Below are 16,679 nucleotides of genomic sequence, written 5' to 3'. Positions count from 1 at the left end.
TTGTTTCACGTTCTTCCTTTCCCAAACAATTGATCCATTGAGTAATCCTACAAAAAAGTTAAGAGATCATGCTTCCACTCACTAATCCCCCATAGAAGGATTAGTTCCTCATAGCTTTCATAAACAACATGAAATAGATGGAATAATTAATCATAGGGAATGGATTGAAATAGAGAGTTTAAGAAAAGCCTAATTGATATTGATAATAAGCACGAATCCACAAAAATTGATATCCTTTATAAATAAAAATCTTGAAAGAGACAAAGAACAAATAAGCTAATGGAATGTGTCCATAATGTGTACCAAAAGAGCCTATTTATAGCCTTCAGGTAGTCATTGTACTTAACCCCAGGTTAGCTGACTTACCGAGCTTTAAGTTCGATTGTGCAGACCAAGACGCCCCTGATTTTTTGTTTTATTCTTGTCACAGATTCGATGCCGCAACACTCCAAGACCTGTGTCACGACATAGCAGCCAGTCCACTCCTCTGCCGTTGTCTTCAGGGGTATGTTGCGACACCCTCAACCTGTGTCGCGACATTGAAGGCAGTTTCTCACTTTCTCTATTCTGCTCTCTATGTTGCGACATTGAATCTCCCATTTTGCAACATAGCATCCAATATTGACCCAAAATGCCTTCTAATGATCTCCTACACAGTCACGAAGTATGTTAGCTCTCCCTTAGGCCCCATTCGGCCCGTAAGGTTAATAAAAGATTCAATATGCATATTTTATTGAAAGTAAATGAAACTAAAGAAATTTAATTAAAACATAACAAAAATGCTTGTATTCAAGGTTATTAAATGTGAAAACTAGTTTAATCTGCTACACTAAATCACGACAAATTACCAACCATGACTGTTGACTCCACTAGGTTGAGTTTTTGCCGTCTTATTTTTTGGGTGTTGTCGGGAAAGAATTAGGTTACAAAATTCTTGTCTGTCTCCAACTTACAGGTTTTATTCAAAATAAATAAATAATAAAATAAAACCCTGCGTGGAGATGACAGTCCATGAGCTAAAATATACATGCCCGAAATATAAATTAAATTACAAATAAATTTTTAGGTATCAAAACTTTGGCAAAATTACTTTATCATCCATAACAATAAATATATATATACATTCATTCACATACATTCCCTTAAACATGCAAATAATTACAAAAATGTCACATCTTATCAAATATTAAACAAACAAGATGAAGAGAGAGATTCAGTCTCAATTTACAATATAAAAAAAGCACGACCTGAAGCTCTGATGAAGAGAGAGACTCGTGGCCACATTTACATTTCATCAACCATGTAATGCCAATGAAAGGAAATCATTTACCCATGTCTTGGGCTATGAATTCCACTACTGTTAATGATGCTACATACTGCAGAAATTGTACACCCAACGCACCAGCTTTTGGTTCTTTATCTATTTGAACTAAGGCTTTTACTTACATCAAAGTGTACGTGTCATGCATATATAGTCAATCATCCACTCAGGATTTAGGTATGCCACATTATGAACATCACAAGTGAATAAATCTATAAACGAATTTAAGATCTATTATTCTTAGGTCTAGTGAGAAGTAATGTCAGTCATATCTATGTCTCTATCTTCTAGGAGTCATCCGCTTCGATGCCCAAGATAAAGCAGCTCCCAATGTGACTTCGTAAATGACATGTTAGTCTTTAAATTGGTTTACTCATTTTTTGTTAGACTAAGGACATGTTTAGGTTGGTCTACTAATATAATTTGTCTTTCTGTATTACAATCCAACCAAGTAATACCGCTTAGTATTACTTAAACATTAGACAACTAGTGAGCAACATTTGTTTTCATTTTGCTTTGATTGAAAAAACCACATTAGGAAATTATACAAAGTATTGATGAAAATTACAATTGTACATTGACGAAAATACTACACTTAAGGGACCAGATTGAACATGTCCACCACAAATTCTTTCCTTGATTCAGGAAAAGTCAGGATTGGTGTTTCGGTCAACATTACTTTCAACTTTTCAAAGCTTTCCTAACACTGATCGTTCCACACGAATGGCACATTCTTTTACGAAACCTTCGTCATAAGTAGGGTTACTTTGGAAAACTCGTTCACAAACTCTTGTAATAGCCGGCAAGAAAAGGGAAACTTTGAATCTCCAATACATTTTTCGAGGCTTTCAACTAAAGAATAGCTTCAATCCTTTTAAGATCAACTCGAATACTTAGGTTGAAATAACATGTCCCAAAAGTACTACTTCAGATAACCAAAACTCGCACTTAATGAGCTTCTTGTAAATTTATTTCTCTCGCAACACTTGCAATACGATTCTCAGATGCTTATCGTGTTCAACTTTTGAACTTGAATAGATCAATATACCATCAATGAATACTGTCAAAAAGTAATCTAGATAGGGCTGGAATATGCAGTTCATGAGATCCATAAATGTCAGCAAGCGCATTTTTCAGTCCGGATGGCAGCACCAGAAACCCATAGTAATTGTATCGGGTTCGAAACATTGCTATTGGTACTTCACTATCTTTCACCTTCAATTAGTAATATCCCAATCTCAAGTCAATCTTGGAAAAGCCTGAGGAACCCTTCAACTGATCAAATAAGTTATTGATATGCGGCAGGCTTTCATTTGAATCCAAATTAATAATATAGGTTAGAAATTCTTCACAGCCTTTGTTTAGGAGTTTATTATCTTAGATTGATGAAAAGATTTGAGTTGAGCTACTCAATCTGATGCCACTCGCTTCTACTATCCCACCTTCTAGGCTTTGAACTAAAAAATTCTTTTCATGACAATCTAGGATTACACCATGCTCAATTAACCAATCCATTCCCAGAATCACATTAAAGTCACCAAATGGCATGATTAACAAATTAGTAGGGAATATTATGCTCTGAATCTCTAATAGAACTCGTTTACAAACTTGACCGACAAGTACGATTTGCTCTAATAGACTCAATATGACCATAGCAATATTTGACATTTTTTACTTCAAATTACCCGATTTTATTTGCTCCAAGCCCGTTCATACAGTTACGGATTAATGGTATTAGTAACGTTTTATAGTGAGCTTTGTCAAGTGACAAATCATGATACACATGATAAAAGAGGTTGCCTGATACTACTACAGTCTTGGGCGCATTATAGGATGCCATTTCTAGCATCAGTGAGTCACCAACCACATGTGTTCCCACTTGTAAATAGGTAAAAAAAAAACCTTCAGTTAATATTTTTTTTGAAAAAGTGTGCTCACAAGTTTTCTTTATTTTTAGATGGTTTACTTGCTCGAGTAGCGAGAAGTTTAAGACCCTCATTGTCTACCGACAGATGATTGAGGCATACACCGGGGAGGAGGTATATTTTTAAAAAAATTAAATTATATTCATTTAATATAATTAATTTGATTATTTTATTTCACCCATGTATATATAACCATGTTAAATATTGTGCAGTTCGTGTGGATGTCTGGTCGACTGTTTAACGTCACAGCAATAATATGCAAGCATAAACTGTCGATGCAAGTATAGTAGACAGAAATGAGTTTGTCGGATATCGATCCCATGAGGATGGTTGTCTTTTGTCTATCAATGTCACTGCAATAAATAGATAAAATGAGATAAATTGTGAGAGTAGTTATCGAAGCAATAACTTGAAAATAATAAGATAAAATATGATAGTCAGAAACTGCGATTCCTAATGTGAATATTCAACAGAATGCTAAGTGCTCACAAGGTAAAAAGGATAGGTGATTATCGATGCATTAAACTGTAATGAATATCTTACCAAGCTTAACTTCTATATTTAATCTAAGACTTAAACATGCACATTAACCCACCTTTCGATGCTGGCAATGGAATACTATTAAGAACAAGTGGATTAAATTCCTCTAATCCTCAAGCAACTTCAGTTTTCATGCTTGTTACTTGAACTGTCACTGCACCTTTCAGTGTCAGTGACCGCAATAACACTTCCATGCTGAAAACATTCAAACCCAAAGATTAAACCGTAGAAGCAAGATTGAATAAAATAACATTTAACCGCGAAAATCATGTGTACTTCCATACAAACATGAAATAGAAAGTAATCACCAGTGTTTAGAAAAGAAAAATAAAAGAAACAAGTACTATTCCTAGACAACTCGACTTGAATCTGTCTACTCCTCCTTGTGTCGAACTCAGGGCTCCTCGTCAAGAGTTGGTCTACATCCTTTTCACGTCGGTTCACCTGTCAGAGCTTAAGCCGCCATAGCCGAAAGCTTCCCGAGGTAAGTTGAAGAAGATAATACAAAAAGCTCCCATTTTTCACATAAATATATTGATATTTATCCAAATAGCATAGGTGTCCTTTCATCAAACTCATGCTGCCTCTATACGTACATGTTAGTTGTACCAGACTGGACAGCTCACACTTCTTTGTTGTTATCTAGACAGCTATCGGGTGCGGCAATAATTCTGGGCACAATCTGAGAACACTCATGTAGCGACATCAGTACCAAAACATGACAAAATTAAGGATAAATCGGCTGAGATCCACTAAGTTATAAAATGTAATTTACTAAAATGAAAATGCTAAAATATGTGCTAAAGATAACTAAATAGGTACAAATTAACCAATAAGTAGGGAGAAAGCATATGTTCTTTCTAGTACTATCCATGTCATAATCTACGTCAGACACTATGGCTATCATTCATTCATAGGATCACAACCATTGACTTGTGTGGTGCATCCACACATCCGTGTTTAACTTTTCAACCATTTAATGGTACAATAGGGATCAAGTCTACGACAGTTCAGGTGTAAACAAACATATTCCAGACATTCCACATAACTTCGCCAATGTCTACAAAATTAATAAGAGGGGAAAAGAATCAAATAATTGGGAATTGGGCATTAGAGCACCAAGAATATGTTGTGTTGTGGAACGCTCAGTTGGGTTCTTGGTTTTTAAAATTCACACCCTCAATCCAATACCAACGTTGGTAATTGGAAAACGGGTTGCCTTACTAATCTGGTTGGTAGTTGATGGTAGTCTCGAGACACATGCACCGATGAGGGCTCAAAAAAGTGACCAACTTAACAGTGTCGTCATCGAGGTCATCTGTCTCTTACTACTTAAACTATTGCCAAGCCTGAGCCTGAGCCTGAGCCCCAACTTCCGAGGTCACATTCACAATTGGTGGGTAGATCTTATTATTTGGAGTTGTAGGTTGACAACTTTGATCTGAAGTCCCAATGTAACACATATTAGTTGCAGAAGCCCGGTTGCAGTTCTAACTATCAGCAACCGCAATCATCAATGATGGTTGATATGTTTGACTCGACACCCCTAGTATTCCCAATACTCCACCCTCCCAAGCAAACCTTTGATCCGACACACAATTTTTCAAGTTTGTTCAATACACCTTCAGGTTCATACATGGACGAAAAAGATGTCGGTTTGGGTGAGGAGAATATTGACCATAACGTTCAACCCCAACTCCGATAAAGGGCACCTCAACGTTACAGCCTCTGGACAACTTCGGGTTCCCAACATTTTGTATACTTGTAAATTTGATTACTTGTAGTATATATTCTAATTCAAAATGTATAAATTTCATACTTTATACAAATGTTATTCTATATATTTTTGTCAAATTTCCCGCAACAAGTCGTGAACAAGTTAGAATGAGGCACTGGTCGAAATAAAATATTTAAAAGTGTGGAAACTTATTTAAAAGTGTGGAAACTTAGGTAGCATCAAAATATTTTTTTTCAAATTATTTGAAATTTAAAATTTAAAATTTATAATATATGCTCACGCAAAATTTAAATTTAAAATGTTTTAAACTCAAATTCAATAATATTTTATTTCAAGTGTTTCAAAAGTTAAAATTAATTTGTCTTTAAAACTTAGTTCAAATGGTAATTAATTTTTATTTTAAAAAGCTAATAACTAAAAATAATTAATGTCGCTAACGTAAATTCTATATAATAATATATGCAAAATAAATTTTTTAATTTAAAATAATAAAAACTCACAAAGAAGATAACAAACAGGTTTAAATATAATGGTCCAATGGGTACATAAATTTAGACTCCCCTCTGACCGTGATGATTGTCCAAGATGGTAGTTTCGATGCGGACACTTGTTTCAACTATGACCAATTGTTCTGCACAAACAACAATGTTTTGGTTCAACCATCTCCCTCAAGTCCATGTCACCACGAATCCTGGTGACAACCGGCCAGCTTTTGCGTACCCTACGTAGCCCCTAGTCAAAGGCACTTCCTATGTCGAGACATCCCGCAGTACGGGGAACTCGTTTCCCTAAATACACAATGCACGTTCTAGAGTTTGCACCTCATTGATATAATGTATTGGATTGACATTGGCCCATGTACACACTACAATGACGTATTTACACGAGTACAAAAGGGTTTAAAACTTCCCACACTCGACATCACCTATTTCGAAGATCAACTCCTTAAGACCTAACCGGTACCCTTATCCAACGACAGTTGTACTTTGTCACCTGAAAAGTTCAAAGTTCAGGGACTATAGTTCTACATTCATTGACCTCGCTCTTTGGGCGTTGAGATCCATCACTTTCCTAACCTCCTCGATGAACATGTGTCCCGCCTCCTTCTGTGTTACTTGTCTTAACCCCATTCTTGACATCAATGTTGCTAGCATGTAGAATGTAGCTGAGAAAAAAATTAAAATTGGAAAATGATATGTACATTTCAAGACGAACTTAACAGCCTCTAGGAAGTTGTTGTTCATATGACCATATCGAGACCCATCATTGAAACTTTGAGCCTATTACCATAACTTCATGCTACCCAACCACTAACGGAAAGGACAATTCATTTTCCCATTTATATCAACCTCAAGACTCATTAGTCTATGTCTCAAACGGTGTTGTTCTAGCTCGTACCCTGCGTATGTATTCTGATATGACATGTTACCATTCATTTTAGTTTCTAAAAGTATTCAAAATATTTTTAAAAATAAATTGATATTGATATTTACCCATGTTCATGAGTTGTTTGCACCAATCTGCATTCTTGTAGCCTCGGTGGAAGTTAACAGTGATGTGGCAGATGTAGTAGATAGATCTCCATAGAACTTCGGTACGCCTAATCGCAACAACTAGTCTCTTCGATCTATCATAGATAATGTAAATGTTGTCTTGTCTAACAACATACCTCAGCAAGTTCGTCAAGAAAAATTTCTATGTTTGCATGATCTCATACTCCACAATGGAAAAGGCGATAGTTAGTGTGTTCTGATTACCATCTTGTGCAACCACAATCAAGAGTATCTGCGTATATTTACTATATAGCAAGGTACCATTAACTTGTACCAATAGCTTGCAGTGGAGGAAGACCCTAACGTATTGATTGAATGTCCAGAACAAGTGGCGGAAATTTTTTTTCCCCGATTGCAGGTCATCCTCTAGGTCGTAAGAAGGCCAGGACTGCAACTCAACGACAATACCTAGCACGTACCCCTACATCACAACTAACCATCCCTAAATTTTGTTGTATGACACATCCCCGTCTCTATACAATTGCTCCATGACCATCTTTTTATCCCATCATGCTTTCCTATACGACACCCTATAATGGAACCAAGCTTTCATGTCAGTAATCAGGACTGATACAGGAACTGTGACCATGTCTTTCATCAGTGGTATGATACAGTTTCAGATTATTTTCGCATCCAATTTGTGATATTCTTACTTCATACGTATAGTAGTGCATGTATAGGCCTTTCAAATTTTTTGAATCGTCCATAGCTAAGTCCTCTAAATAAATGCTACTCAGTTGCACCCTTCTCTAGACCTCCAACATTTTCCAACATATAATGTCACTGTAGACTTTGCAAATTTGTAGTCCAATGACACCTTCATGTTATACCGTTTGGTGGAAAATATGTAGTTGGAACGATGTAAATGTACAAGTGTACACAATAACAACAAGCAAAAAAATTACATGCAACTGTTAAGTAATCGTACCCACAGGGACTGCGCAAAGAAAATATTTATGAAATGCAATTAAAAATACTTTGGTGGTTGAAAATATTTTTATTTTGATGAAGTGATTAAAAACTAAAATTTAACTAGAAGAGATTAAAACTAAAATTTAACTAAGTAAAATAAAATAAAAATAAAAGTTCCAATGCACGATTTCAAAAGATGGTTTTAATCAAGAAGACATTATTGTGTTAGATTAATTCAATTTCTTAACTTAATATTACTAAAACAATGTTCATGTTGTTATGAACAAATTCATGGCAACTTGGTAATTTGTTAACTATAGCACATCTGACCTTACTAAATTAACTAATCTCTTGAATATATCACTATGCCAATTCAAACAATTAATCAATTTAAATAAGCAAGTAAAAGATTAAGTAAGGTAACAATATATTCCTACATTAAAACAGTTTAATCACAATAATCTTGCAAGTTATGAAAGACTAATGTACCGTTTAATACCGTCTTTAATTTCACCTCACTACCTTAGAAGATTAAGCATGCACTGATTAAGTATTGTGTCAATTAATTACAATTTCAACACGATTAATAATTAATTCATTAGTTACCTTACAATTGTAATGCAAGAATAGCATAATCATGGTTTTACTTAATCAAACAACTTACCAAAACCTTTAACAACACAAACATAATTTTAATAATTTAATTGGACGAAATGCAATCAACCTAACACGAATTAAATTTAAGTCATGTTAATTAGATTTAGAATAACAACAAAACAAATATTCACAGACATTTGCATAGCAAAATCAATAAAAATTAAAGGATAGGAAACTAGAAATAAATTCAATGTTTCTCCGAAGCTTGACTAGTTTGCTCTGCTCCCCCTTCTCCGCTTGTTCTCGTTGAACCGAGGCTTCTATAAGCACTTGAATATTGCTACCCAATGTGGTTGAATGGCTCTTTTCCAAGAGCAGAAATCGACAAGGGAATGGAAGGGGAAAATGGAAAGAAAAGGAAGGTTTGGAAGAGAGAATATGAAAGAGAAGTGAATAATGAAAGGTGTGAGAGGTGTGTTGAAATAAGTAGCAAAGGGGGGTATTTATAGCTGAGATTGGCTGCTAAAAATAGAAAAAAAAAATCAGCAGCCATAGACTCCCCTTGGTCAGCCACTCATGTGGCAAGTTTGAATGTTTCAAAACTTGCTAAATTTAGCTAAAGGAAAATCTACAAAAGCTTGATAAGTGGAGGGATTTGAATGAAATTTTAAGGAAAATTCAAGGGCTGATTTGCAAGTCAAATAATCAGCTAATTTAAGCTAATTGGGCCAGCATGTTGGACAGTTTTGGGTAGCCTGTGTGCTCAGTTGGATCAACCTTTTGGTTTAGCACAAGTAGACCTCTTTTCATAATTTAGTTAAAAATAATTGTTTAACCCAAAATAAATTGGATTAAAATTAAAATTAATTATATTATGAATTAATAATCATCAATTGGATTGTCTTAGGCTGAGAAATTAATTCGCCTCAATGCTTCAAAAATCGCTTCCCAGTTTTGCACTTCTAGCAGTGTCTGCCGAGCCAATTTTCACCCTTTGTGCAAATCTGTCAAAAGTAAATCAAAATTTATGAAAATTTAATATAAAATTAATTAAAATTAAATATGTTCATAATTTAAGTAAAATTTCATTATTTTATAATTATATTATATTTTTCGACAAGAATTACACCGAAATTGCATGAATTTGAGTTTAAAAGGGCATGAAAAAATATATATTTTTGTGTTTCCACACCCCCAAAATTAATTCATTGCTCATCCCAAGTAATGCACAAGTTAAAAATAATTTCTTGGAAGCACCTTTGAAAAATTCCTTCAGAAAACATTTTTCCCAAAATTATGAATTTAGTATACTTATGCTCAAGAATAAAAATTATGAGATTTATGCTATTTAGGCATACATATTTTTCAAATTAATCTCAATTATTATTATGATAGAAAAAATAGAATAAATGCTTTCTCAATAAATACATGTTAAATTCCTACCAATTTGATTTTATTCCCTTATTTAAGATTAAGCTGCAATCATTAAGTTTAAGTTATGCCTTCATATCTTGAACATAGCAATTTCTCTCCACTAATGTAGGTAGCACAGAAACTTATATTAATAGGTCTTTAAAATTGGTTGTAACGTGGCTACGCTAGGGGTAGGTAAAAGATGGATAAATTTAGGCTAAAATACCCTAGACTTAGCTTGCATTGAACCTTCTGAATAATTACCTTTAATACACCAACTTATTTTCCTTTCACATGCTCTTTTGTACATCTATTTCTTCCAAGTACATACACTCTTTTTTTTCACGAGCATTCTGCCTTTTGGAGCATTTGATCTTCTTTTCAACTCCCCCAAACTTATTTTTAAAGAATATTTTGAATAGTACTGAGTCTAGTGTTTGGGATAATTTAAATATAATTAAGAGAAAAGTGATGGCTAAATATTGCAAAGGTTCAAATAAAGTTAAGCCATATAGTCTCAAAGTTGGGTTTCAAAGGATAAAAATTTATTAAGGTTGGCTTGAAAGGCTCAAACAGTCCAAAAAAATTTTTTCCTAAATCATTTTCAACATTCCATGCTTCCTAGGATTTCGCCTCAAGAAATTACTAAGTCAATTCTAGAGAGTTAAACTTTCATGCATGCCTAGATTTCCTAAGGAACTAAAAATTTTATGGTATGGTTTACATGCTTTATTAAGAGTAATTTATGTCATAATTCAGCTAGCATAACATTTATTGAAATAATAGAACTTTATTCATACTGAAGTTTAGCATAATAAACAAAATTTCAAATTTTTGAACAAAATATAACCTAACTATAATTAAAAGAAAATTTTATTCTGAGAGGAAATAATTTAAATTTTTTGGTCCCCCTACTTAAGATGAACAATGTCCTCATTGTTAGAAGTGAATTGATACTATACACCACTTAGGACTCTAGAAAAGAGGAGATGAGCCAATTTGACTGCTTAAGTACCAAGCTCCCTCTAGATCCAATCCTAGACATGTATATATCTATTGCCACACTTTGTACGTTGAAACTTGTTCATTTTTATTTATGATTTCCACCTCTTTTTTATCATGCGAGAAATGAAAATCCTAATAGAACCTAATCCTAAAATAACCTAGGAAAGCAATAACATAAAGTAAAGACCCCCCCTTTTTTACTTATTTAGAGATCCCTCAAAATCTGACTCACCTTTTGCTCCATCGTCTTTTTTTTGGCATGAATCACTTCGTTCCCTCTTCGATATTAGACTTCATGGTTCAAATATAAAATCTGAAAACTTAGGCATAAAAATAAACGGGTCATTGAATATTTTCATAAGAGCGCTTCTCATTGAGTTATCCCGTATTTTTTATTATCTCCAGTAAGCTTGTTGCTACCACTGCATATGTTGCATTATGTCCATCAACTTTGACAGCTCCTTTTGAAGATTTGGGCTAGGCGATTGAGTTCTGACTGTTGAGGTTACCATGCTAGGTTCTGTTCTTGGTTCCATTGGTTCTTTCAGTTGACTGCATTGGTTAGATCTCTGTAGGATCTTCTTCTTCTTTGAGATACTCGTTCTTCTCAACTTGTTGCTTCAGAATAGAATCTCCGGCTATTTGGTAGAAGTCTCAATCTGTGATTGTGCCCTGGCTATAACCTGTCTTCTTTACGTTTGCAAGAATTTTAGCTTTCAAGCACAAAATTGTTATCGTAAAAGGAAATTAAGTTGGGTCAGAACATCTACCAGCAGAATTTCTCATTTCTCTTAGAACAAATTTTCCCACATCAATGATCTTTGTAGTTAAAATCGAGTATAATAAGACTCTTCGCTCTAATAAAATTGTAGTCCCATGTAAAATAGGCATAAGGCTGAATCGAATGAAATAGAACCATACCTTCGCTATTGATGTAAAATATTCTCTACGGCAAGTACGAGTTCCATGCTTTGACACCGTCCACTTAAAAGCCAAAACTGTAAGTTCCTCGAGAATTTTTTGCAATTTTTCGGCCTCAATATTTCTCATCAAAGAAGAATATTCATTGTCTTCAAAATAAAGTAATTCAAAGAATTCATTAATAGCATTTGAGTTTATTGGTAACTTGATTCCTCGGACAAAAACTTTCGTTAATTTGCTTGAGGTCAAATTCACATAGCAATGATAAAAAACCTTATGTACTTCATCTTCTACCACGCATCTCTTGATCATTTAATCTGTATACTTTCTGAACAAGTATGGTTCTTCCTAAAAATAGTACTTCACATCATGAAAAAACTTTTTCTTTTGTTGATATGTCTTATCGTTCGGCATCAAACCACAAGTAGAACAGTTAGCAAAATCAGCAAACCAAGGGGTATTATGAATATGATTTACCTTAAGTATGTGCTCATCTGGGAATATCTCCTGAATGGGTATAAGTGGAGAATTTCCTTCTTGCGGCTCCAATCTGGACAAGTGGTCTGCTACTTGATATTCTACCCTTTTTCAATCTTGAATTTCTAGATCGAATTCTTGGAATAGAAATACCCATCGGATTAATCTTGACTTGGTATCCTTCTTGGCAAGTAAATACTTAATTGTCGAATGATCTGTATAAACAGTCACTTTGGCACCTACAAAATAAGATCAAAACTTGTCAAAAGCAAACACACTAGCAAGTAACTCTTTCTCTATTACCGTATAATTCAATTGAGCTCCTGTCAGAGTCCGACTTGCATAGTAGATGGGATGAAAAAATTTGTTCCTTCGTTGGCCCATCATAACTATCGCAAAGTCACTTGCATCACACATCAGTTCAAATGGAAAATCCCAGTCCAGTGTGACAATGATTGGTGCCAAAACTAACTTACTCTTCAAACCATTGAAAGCTTTTAAGCACTCTTCTTCAAATTTGAACATCGTGTCCTTCTCCAATAATTTGCATAAGGGTTTAGCAATTTTGGACAAGTCTTTGATAAATCTTCGATAGAAACTGGCGTGGCCCAAAAAGCTCCTAACACCCTTTACAGATGTTGGAGGTCTGAGTTTCTCGGTAACATCTACCTTTGCTTTATCTACCTCGATTCCATGTCTCGTTACCTGATGCCCTAGAACAATACCTTTTCGTACCATGAAATGGAACTTTTCCTAGTTGAGTATGAAGTTTGTTTCTTCGCATCGCCTTAGTACCTTGGCTAAATAGGCTAAGTAACCATCATAAGTGTCTCCAAACACTGAAATATAATCCATAAACACTTCCAAATACTTATCAACCATGTCAGTAAAAATAAACATCATACATCTTTGAAATGTAGCAGGTGCATTACATAAACCAAATGGCATGCGTCTAAATGCAAATGTAACATACGGGCATGTGAATGTTGTCTTGTGTTGTTCTTCTGGCACTACTGTAATCTAATTATACCCCGAGTATCGATCGAGAAAATAGAAATAGTCTCATCCCGCGAGTCTATCTAGCATTTGGTCCAAGAACGACAAAGGAAAATGATTTTTCCTAGTCGCCTTGTTCAACTTTCAATACTCCAAACAAATTCTCCATCCTGTAACCGTTCTAGTCGATATTAATTCGTTACTTTCTTTCTCAACAATCGTAATACCTCCTTTCTTTGGCATGCACTGGAATAGACTTACCCGTGAACTATCTGAAATGGAATAAATTATACTCGTATCTAACCACTTAATGATTTCTTTCTTTACCACGTCCTTCATGATAGGGTTCAATCTTCGTTGTCCATCAATCAGCCCTTTCTCACCATCTTCCAGTATGATCTTGTGCATACATAAAAATGGGATAAAACCACGAATATTGGCTATGGTCCATCCGGTAGCCTTTTTGAATTGTTTCAATACTAGGATGAGTTTCTTTTCCTACTCTTAGGTCAATTCTGCTGAAACAATTACAGGCAAAGTACCTAAATAAACATATTTTAAATGTGATGGAAGTACCTTGAGTTCTAATTTAGGTGGCTCCTCAATTGACGCTTTTGGCTGGGTAAAATTCCTACTTCCTAACTTCAAAGATTCAAAGCAGGATTACGGATTAAATCCCCTTTGATTAGCTTCTAGCAAAGCTAAGTATTCCTCCCCCTCTTCATCACTTAGAGGGTCTGATGTCAAAATTTGCTCCAATGGGTCCTCAACATAGTTGAGTTCCTTTTCCATGATTAATTCCTCTAACTCGGATAATGCAAACAATCATCAACTGCATCAGGAAATCACATAGACTTAAAAACATTAAATGTTACTTGATTGTCCTGAACACGCATAGTAAGCTCACCCTTCTACACATCAATAAGGGTCCTTCCAGTTGCTAGGAAAGGCCTTCCCAATATAATTAGCACCTCTTTATCTACTTCAAAGTCTAGAATAACAAAGTCAGTAGGAAAAATAAATTTATCTACATGTACCAATACATGCTCAATTTTTCCTTCTGGATGTACTAAAGATCGATTTGCTAATTGAAGTGTAACCGTAGTAGGTTTAACTTTACCTATCCCCAATTTTCTGAATATGGACATGGGCATCAAGTTAATTCTCGCACCCAAACCGCATAGTTCCTTACCACAATACGTTGCTCCAATGTTGCAAGGTATGGTAAAACATCTAGGATCCTTAAACTTTGGGGGTAGTTGGTCCTGAAGATATGCATTACATTCCTTTGTCAGGGCTACTGTGTCAAATTCTCCTAGTCTTCGTCTCTTAGACAATATGTCCTTTATGAATTTGACGTAATTCAAAATTTTTTCAAGCACTTCTACCAACGGAATGTTGATATGAAGTTGCTTGAGTACGTCTAGAAATTTCTTGAACTGAACTTCCTGCTTCTACTTCTAAAGTCTTTGAGGGTAGGGTGGTAGAGGGTTCTTTACTAGAATTGGTTAATTCATCTTCCGTGGCAAATTTGCATCTAACGAAGTTGATATTTTATAAAAATTGACTGGTTCAGAAGTTGCCTTATCAGATTTTGCAAATTCTGGCTCCGGTGAAGCTAGAATTTCAACAATCGGTTGAACTTCCACTGAGTCTTGAGCATCAACTAGCTCTTCTTCAACTTCGATAGTGTTGGGCTCTAATGTCTCTCTGCTCCTCAATGTCAATGCTTTACAATGCTCTTTCCTCAGATTTCTTAGATTCTCCATATCATTAGGCAAAGCACCTAGTGGTCGATTCCTAAGTTCAGTTGCAAGCTAGCCCATTTGGTTCTCCAAGTTTTTCAATGTGGCTGCTTAGCTTTGGATCAAGGCATCATTTTTGGCTATATATGCCTTCAACAAGTTTTCTAAGCCATTGGAAGACTCAGCTTGAGGTTGCTTCTGAACTTGTTGGGTAAAAACAAATGGCTGGTTCGGTCTAGGTTGGGCATAAGTTTTACTGGGTCTAGCCCCTCAGTTACTCCAAGAGAAATTAGGGTGGCTTCGATGGGTTATAGAAATTGGATTGCAGTCCTTGCCTTCATCGATTTGGTTCTGGATACCCGTGTAATACATGGATTTTGGGTTTGATGGACATTCTTCGAACGAATGTCCTTCCCCACAATAAACATAGGCTACATTTTCGAATTGATTCGGTGGCTAAGCTACAAAATTATTAAATCCATTAAAGGTAAAAATTTTAAGCATCAATGATATTAAGGATACCTGAGATGCAAGTGAATTGAGAGCGTCCATTTCATGTACTCCAGCAACTCATCTTCTTAATGTTGCTAGATTGGTTGGTCATAGATAATTCTTGCTAGCAATCCTCTTAATGATTTCAAAAGCCTCGTTATAAGACTTAGAAAGGGGAGCACCATTAGCAGAAGCGTCCACTACCATTCTCGTGTGAGCATTGAGACCATTATAGAACGTCTCAAGTTGGATGCAATACGGGATTCCATAATGAGGGCACTTCTGTAATAATTCTTTGTACTTTTCCCATGCCTCATACAAGGACTCGTCATCCATTTGTTGGAAAGTAGTGATCTCGTTCCTCAACTTAGCATTCTTACTAGGCGGGAAATACTTCATGAGGAATCTTTTTGCTAACTCTTGCCATGTGGTAATGGAAAGTGGTGGCAATGAGTTCAACTAGGCTCGAGCTATGTCTCTTGGCGAATATGGGAACAACTTTAATCGTAGTGCTTCTTCGTGTACTCCAGCTAACTTGAAAGAATCACTCATCTTTAGAAACAGTCTTAATATGAGGATCTTCGGTAGGCATTCCATTGAATTGGCCCACTATCTAAAGCATTTGGAACATAACCGACTTCAGCTCGAATTTTTGTGCCTCAATTTCGAGTCTCCTAAAACCTGGATTAAGATCATGAAACATTGACAAAGCATACTATCTTAGAGCTCTATCCCTATCGTCAGCAATAAGGATAGGATTTTGAGCAGGTTTTGCTCCGTTTCATTGATTCAGATTTTCGTAGTTCATCTCATCAATCCTTCTCTGAACTGCTTGTCTTCTTCATTGCCAAAAAGTTCTTTCAATCTCAGGGTTTACGAGGAGTAAATCGATAATTCAATCAATACTCATAAACACCTGAAACAAACACAGGAAAATTAATTAAGTTAAAATTAAACAGAAAAAATAAACCAAAATGCAAAATTAACAAATTCACAAATAATGACTTTTAAAACAGTCCCCGACAATGGCGCCAAAAACTTGGA

At 35.2% G+C, this 16,679-nt stretch overlaps 1 non-coding gene across 1 annotated transcript; it reads left to right on the top strand.

The window, feature by feature from the left end:
- Positions 1 to 15,897: 15,897 nt before the first annotated feature.
- Positions 15,898 to 16,004, top strand: LOC128032649 (small nucleolar RNA R71). Its single transcript, XR_008188899.1, has one exon. It is a non-coding gene; the product is annotated as a small nucleolar RNA R71 (small nucleolar RNA).
- The last annotated feature ends 675 nt before the right edge of the window (positions 16,005 to 16,679 follow it).

Source organism: Gossypium raimondii, chromosome 1 (assembly GCF_025698545.1).
Source record: "Gossypium raimondii isolate GPD5lz chromosome 1, ASM2569854v1, whole genome shotgun sequence".
NCBI lineage: Eukaryota > Viridiplantae > Streptophyta > Magnoliopsida > Malvales > Malvaceae > Gossypium > Gossypium raimondii.
This window is presented reverse-complemented; position numbering and strand designations above follow the sequence as displayed.